General features: G+C 43.4%; 1 long non-coding RNA gene across 1 annotated transcript in view; it reads right to left on the minus strand.

The window, feature by feature from the left end:
- LOC102005231 overlaps window positions 1–7,381 on the minus strand; it is a 47,391-nt gene that overhangs the window by 2,384 nt on the left and 37,626 nt on the right. The gene's annotated exons all lie outside the window — the stretch shown is intronic.

Here is a 7,381-nt window from a genome sequence, read left to right on the forward strand (position 1 = left end):
CTGCGAGTTCGAGGCCAGCCTGGGCTACATAGCGAGACCCTGTCTCAAACCCCTCCCCCAAAAACTCCTTAGAACAGATGCTACTTGGATATTAACTGCATCAGCTGACCTACACAGCCCTCCTTGGAATTCAAGTATGAGAGCGAAGGATGTGGAAACAGAATGGCAGCGAAGACTTGCGGAAATGTCCCAAGGTTTAACTATTTGGGACTTGTTCTGTGTGGAACCCATGTTTCCCGAATTTTTTTGTCCCCAATCACTCTTTCTACACATATCTTCCATAAATAACCCTGATCACTATTCACATGGCCCCTGATATTCTCTCTTCGGTGGCTTCTATCCTTTGTAGCCACCGCGTCCAGAGACACTGCCGTCTCCCGCCATCGCTAAGGACACAGAGCTATCAGAGTGACAATGCTTCCCAGTGTCGTGTTGCACAGCTGGAAAAATGTCCTTCCTGCCTCCTTTCTCGCCATATTCTCCCTCACAGAGAGAGGACCACAGCAGATGTCCTTGTGCCCCAGTGACAGACATTGTCAGAACGACTTTCACTCACTACTTTCCTGTCTCATATGTCAGTCACTCAGTCACTCGATGTCAGTCATTAAGCAAGAGACAACCTGAGTGACAGCCACAAATCCCCCCTGCACCTGCCACTGCAGTAACCAAAGCTTTATCTCTGGGTCCAGCTTCTTATGGCTAGGAGCCTATCCCTCTAGACAAGTAACCTAAGAAACCTTGGGACCACCATAGAAACACCCTGTGATAACGCCCTGCCAACTAATCTGTACTTCAGAGACACACCTGGCTGGAGACCACCGTATTCTTGATCTAGTCCTGCTTGCTTCAGTTACGTGGTAAGAATAGCATAACCCTGATAACAAATCTTGGTGGACGCTAATGTTCATTTTTATTTGGTTAAAGATGAGTGAATGAGAGTTCCATTAAAGCCATAAATGTCCCCAATGGAAGTTTGTTAGATATGGTCCATCTCTATATATGTAGCTCACTTTTTGCTTTCAAACATTTTGTCCATTTTCCTTAAGAATAGCAACAGCTAATACTGATACTACATTTCACAAAGCCTTTTCCATATATGTTCCTTAATTTAGGCGCTCTAGTGCTTTGAAAAAGCTACTATAGTGTATCCACTTCTTTAGAAGCTTAAGCAGTCCCTCCCACCCATCCTCACCCCATATTTTTGTGCTAAATTTTACTGACTGTTAAATCTATACCTAAGTCATCACTTTCTCCAGGAACACTCGCCGGATCCCACTGGCCTTGCCAGGCAGGTCACGTTCTCTCTTCCAGGACCGCCAGGGAGTCTGTAAATCCTAGGGGACCCAGGGCAGCCTGGAGCCCCCAGACCACTTCCCTCAAGCCCTGAGTTAATCCGTCCATCCTCCCCAGTGCCGCATATGAGTGACAGAACTTCCACATGTGCCCGGGTATGAAAAGGGCAACGATGTGCCACTCACTGCCAGCATGGGTTTGTGACGTATATCCTACCTGTGCAACTTTGAGCAATTACAGAAATCTCACTGGGTGTCAGTCTCCTCATCTGGAAAATGGGAATAACATTAGTGAGTGCTCACAGAGCATTTAATACCATGTAGGTTTTCTCATTTTATTTTTGCAAGACTGTAAGTTAAGGTAAGTACTCTTTTTTCTTCCTTTTTCTTTAATCATACAGACAGGAGGCAAGTACATGGAGGTAAAAACCACACAAATAGCAAGCGGTCTGGTTTGATACTCACAACCGTAATCTAAGCGCCATGATTCAAACTCAAGGCCACGTTTGTATTTACTACACCACATAACTGAACCTCCTTCATAGGGCTGTCATATGGATAAATAATGTATATTGTATGATGCTTTCGCCATCCCAAAATTATAACTGAGGACCAAAACCACTAAGTACTCCAGCCATGGCCCGGCAGGGTCTGCTGAGGAGTACCACCTACTGCCCTCTCCACCACGCCGACAGCCCCAGCCGTATACAGAACTGTCATGCCCGCCTCTGTGCAACCAAGCAGAGAGAAGAGATGATGTTGTTGCTGCTGCGCTGCTGAGGGAGGGATACGGTGCCATAGGCGCTGTCATTTTTTTTGTATTGAGAATTGAGCCCAGAGCCTCACATGTGCTCGACCAGTGCTCCACCGCTGAGCTGCATCCCCAGCCACAGTAACTCTCCCAGGAGGACGGCTTCTGCAGTCGCGATGGCCCCACTCATTCTGACCTCAGAAGGTGACTGGAACGAGAGCTGCCTTTGGCTGTGACTACCACTGGCTGATGGGCAGAGACACTCGTGTCCACGTCCTGCAGCTGATGCCAGGCAGGGGGAGGGAGGTCAGCTAGAGAAGACCCCTGCGGAGTCACCAGTGCTTAGGGAGGCTGCACAGGGTGAGCCCTCCTCGCTGCAGCTGATTGAAGCCCAGACTCTCCTGTGAAATACAGGGATTCTGATGCTTTATTCATGATACTATCATGAAAACCAAATGAAATAATGTGCATAAGGCTCGTCACAGAGCACGGTGCGGTGAACGTTCGCTCGCTTGCCACACTATTGCTACGCGGTGTTTAAAGCTTGGGTAAATACTTCGAGTGTGGGAGGAGACGGGTGGCTTTTCAGAATGTCAGATTCAACCTAAAAAGGGAATTCTATGTTTGCAGAACTCTATCTCTCTGGATTACCAGGCAGCTCTGAAATGTACTAACCTTTTCAGTCATTTGTGAGCACGAGTGTAAGAAGACATTTTTGAATAATCAAAAAACCTTCTCCTTCTGGCAGCCAAATAAAAGGAGGCCAGGTGTTCAGGATTAAAAAGGCATTACCCCCATTTCTGACTTTCTGGGGATGGTGTCAAGTATTTGCTCTTTCATAATATGTGCCATTTATAGAGTAGAAAGGGAGGAGAGGAATATGCACAGTGGTGATAAAGGAACTTCAGGAAAAACGGGGTTAGTCGTAAACAGGGATAGACAGCAGCAGAAAGATAATACAGGAAAGTAGTGTCATTCACCAGTTAACAGTCTTCCCTTCCCTCTCCCAAAAATAGGCCTTCTTCTTGCCCACAGTGAATTGAATGAACACTATCTAGGGTCCCATATCATCATCTGTCTATTTGGAGGAACCTCTACACACGTTTTTGTCACCAAATTAGGCTGGCCTTTCAAAACTAGATTCGCAGCCCCTACATTCCCAGAACTGTTTCCAAGAAAAATGTCCACATCTACACTCTCAAGTTTGCATTTTTAATTAGCACAATAAGGATATTTTACAATAACAATGTGAATACATAATGCTCAGTTTGTCACCCATGCATAAAAGGCAAAAGTGGCTATTTTCTTGAAGTAAAACTAAAATAATTTCCGTTAATAATACTAATAACTTCCGTTTGGATGGGCGCTCTCTCTGCCAGGCACCATGGTAAACTCTGAACATTCGTGGGACCCTTTCTGCAGCTGAGGCCGCTGGGGTTTGAGAGGCTCAATAACTGGATCCGGGGCCAGAGAGCTAATGTGGAATTAGGAATCAAGCCCAGGCCCACCCCCAAATGCTGAACTCTGAACTCTGCCCTGTTATCTGCTTTCAAAGCTCTCACTGCCTGTCACTTCACTACCCAGGCTGCTCTCTTACACCAAGTAAAGGAAGAAAACCAGGCCAAGAGAATCTCAGGGACTAATGCACAGCACCAGCTGTTGTGCAGAAGAGGATTGTGTTGCAGAGAAGTCCTTCAGTCTTTGAACACAACCAGCTCATGGTGCACTGAAGCCGTTCTAAGGCTCAAGTATTACTTTGGAAAGGCCTCTGTAATTTCAGAGTTTAATAATATGAAATTAAACCCAGAATCCTCAAACAAACCCATTTCAAAACTACAATACCCCTGGAAATGAGCACTTCCATTAGATCTGAGATCATTACGTATCCATCTCTGTGTAGAGGAAATAGATGCTTTTATGCTGGAACAAATACAAAACATCAGTGCATTTTCATCCAGTACAATTTCCTAAACTCCTTTTATCCAATTTCCCAATTTTGTCAGATACTTGAAACTGAAATGAAACTCCCTCTCAGCCCAGTTTCTTGTTCACCTTAACTCTGCAACAGAATTATTCTTAGGTTTTACCATTGACCTATTTCTTAGACAGGATTTGGGTTTCATGATTTCAGCACAGGGTCAAAAAATATAAAGACGTGACAGAAGCAGACTTTTTTCATAACTCTGCATCTTTACACCATTCGTGCTCAAAACGTGAGTGTACACATTATAAGAGCGTGTCAGTACTTACTAGAGAAACAGATCTATAGCGCAAGACATACAAACATACAAGAATCTACACATTTGGCTTACAATGCCCCCTCCCCGGAGTCAGATGAGGAAGACTGCAGAGGGTCTTCTGCACACTGGAGACTGAAGGATTCGGTTGAAGGTCTGGGGCTCGCGGCAGCGTCCCATGCAAGTCCACACCAGGAGGCTGATGGTCTGCACCGGAAGCCAGGAGATGACATCCAAGGTGAAGGTTAAGACAGGAACTTCTCTGAAGAAGCAGAAGCAGATCTGTCCTTCATTTTGCCTTTGTACCATCCAGGTGACAAGCTTACCTAGGGTGGCCTTCTACACCCTACTGTGCAGAATTGCTGAGCCCACTTAGTTAAGTTTCTCTTCCCAAGTTGACACAATTGATCAACCATCACAAACAGCAATAAATAAACAATTACAATCTACGAAGAATAGCTACTGATACTTAGGCAATGAGAAATATCTCTAGACACTATAGGCAAAGATATTTGCAACAATTAAAGAGATCAAGTGACTTAAACATAAAAGAAATATTTCTCCAGTCATATGATGAAGGTTGCAAATGCAACAATTTGGAAAAGTTTCATATCTTTTGAGCACAAGGGAATGTTTTCAGCCCTTAACCTAGTATTTTTAAAAAATCCTCAGTTAAATGTATTTACTGTTTACATATGCAGTTACTACTTAGGAAACATTCTATAAAATGCCACTGGGATACTAAAATAAGGAAGAAATACATGAATCTTTATTTTTGAGAAACTTTCAGTCTTGCAAAGAAGGTGAAAAATATGCTTGCACACTGTCGTGTAAAGAAGAATACGCAAAAAATGCCTGAAAGCAAGCTGCACAGCGCCATGGGAGCTCAGAGCAGGGCAGGCTCACGTCCGCGTGAGCAGAACAGAGGATGGTGGCCAGGACATTTCAGGTTCACGAAATGCCTCAGAAAAGGTAACGCCAGATTCCACCGGGAGATACAACTGGAATGTTGGCCTGAAGCGACCTTGTAGAGAAACAATGGTCTCTCGGACAACTCTCTCAGCCCTCCTCATCCACGATTTTATTACAGGTCAGAACACATGTGCAGCAGCCAATTAGAAAGGAGGAATTAGCATCCAGGGAAAGCTGAGAATAAAAGTACAGCTACAGTATCTGGAGTACGAGAGTAAGACCTGGGAGTCAGGAACTTGCCAAGTAAACCTTACTGACTGCTGAATACACTAATGATATCACTTTGTTGTATCCTCATAATATTCTGCAGAGTTGGCATCGTGGATATTTTTCTATCAGCAAACCAAGCCACAAATGTTAAGGAAAGTATAAACCATGTCCCAGAAGCTCAGTGATTTTCAAGATTTCAACAGTGTCACGTTTCCAAGCAGACCAAAACGAATGAAGATAAAGAAAATATTGCGCACCCTGAGGAGGAAGAAGAGGTCCCTAAGTATTTTCAGGATAATGGTCTTTGGAACATTGCAGCGGGAAAGTGGAGAGTAAGAAACGGAGATGCTAAAGGAGCAAAGACTGTTTCAGCAGAAGTTGAGCAATCAAAGCAAAGCGAAAGATGAAATGCTACTTCAAGACAGCACATGTTTGAGGAGAAAATGGTCTGCTCTATTTCTTGTTCTGAAGGTGGAAAGGAGCCAAGCACATTGGTAGACACAGGGAAAGGGGCTACGGAGGCAAAGAGCAGCAAGCACCAAGGACCACTGGGGCAGAGAGACCTTGGGGCCCGGATGACCAGCTCTTTGCCTTCTCTCTGCTTGTTTTGCTTTCTGAGCTCTGGCTGAAGGAAAGGTTCTAGGGCCGATCAATGGCCAGACAGCTGATGTAATCACTGATACATGGTACTAAATAATGAATGAATGTTATTTCTTTTATGTCTTCTTAAATAGCCCTTTATAAAAGGACCATTGGAAAAAAACCAACTCCTCTTTCCAAATTTTATTTTTAAAATGCATAATTAATACAGAAAAGTATCACCGTGCAGTAAAAACCAACATTCATCTCATTCTCCTAATAGAGAACTATGAAGAAGAAAAAGAGGGAAAATGTTATTAAAGATAAAACGGTTTTCTACTGGGCCTCAAAGGGGACCAGGAGTTACCTATATCCACATTAAACTTTCAGATGTCATAAGAATTTAACATATGCCAGCCCCATGCTAAGCACTTCTTTATAGCATCTTACTGAATTCTTATAACCCCCTTGAGATACATGCTATTAACATTTTGTCAAAGAAAATAATGCTTAGAGAAGCTATCTTTTCAAGAACTGCCTATCCTACTATTCTATACAGGTTCTCATAAAGCAAACAATTATTCTGAAGTTAGCAACGTTCTAGGAAGCCAGGTGAAGTGTCTGTTTTTACCCCTATCACAGATGCAAGTGTAAGGCCAGAAAATCAGCCATAAGATGCTGGGGTCTAGGTTTTCCAACCAATATGCTCTGACCTACCAAATTTTTAGAAAGTCAAGTCAAGGGAAGTCTCCTTAATTTAAAAATGGTTTTACAGGATCATGCAGCATATCTAGCAAGTACATAAGCTAACTGCCCAATTCTCTGAAAGAATAAAGTATAGGGTATAAATTTCCAAGGATGAACATATTGCCTTTAGCATGTAAGCTTAGTACTAAAGTTAAAAAATCTTCTCTGACAAAATTGAATGCTGGTTCTGAGACACTAAAGTGAGAATGAAATGTTAGGTACTTCTTTTCCTACAAGAGTCAGTAGTTGATGTTCTAAAGAGAAGCGTGTGTTTGTCCTGAAGTGCAATTCACTAGTAACTTCCAAGGACACACAGACTTAGGCCTTTAAAAACCCTAGCTCATCAGTTCTCAGAATTTAAAGTAATAACTAGGATAATCAGATATGATAAAACACCTTTCAGCAAACCCATGTCATTGTCCATTTAGCACAAGGGAAAGATGTAACAAAACATGCAGGAGCTGTTCTACTTGTTCTGATCTGAGCACTGTTCCTAACTCACTCGTGTGAGTTAGTTGCGGATTTTCATACGCACTCTGTGTCTCTCCCCTCCTCTCCTCTCCCCTCCTCTCCTCTCCTCTCCCCTCCTCTCC

Source organism: Chinchilla lanigera, unplaced genomic scaffold (genome assembly GCF_000276665.1).
Source record: "Chinchilla lanigera isolate Chin_1 unplaced genomic scaffold, ChiLan1.0 scaffold00057, whole genome shotgun sequence".
NCBI classification, from domain to species: domain Eukaryota; kingdom Metazoa; phylum Chordata; class Mammalia; order Rodentia; family Chinchillidae; genus Chinchilla; species Chinchilla lanigera.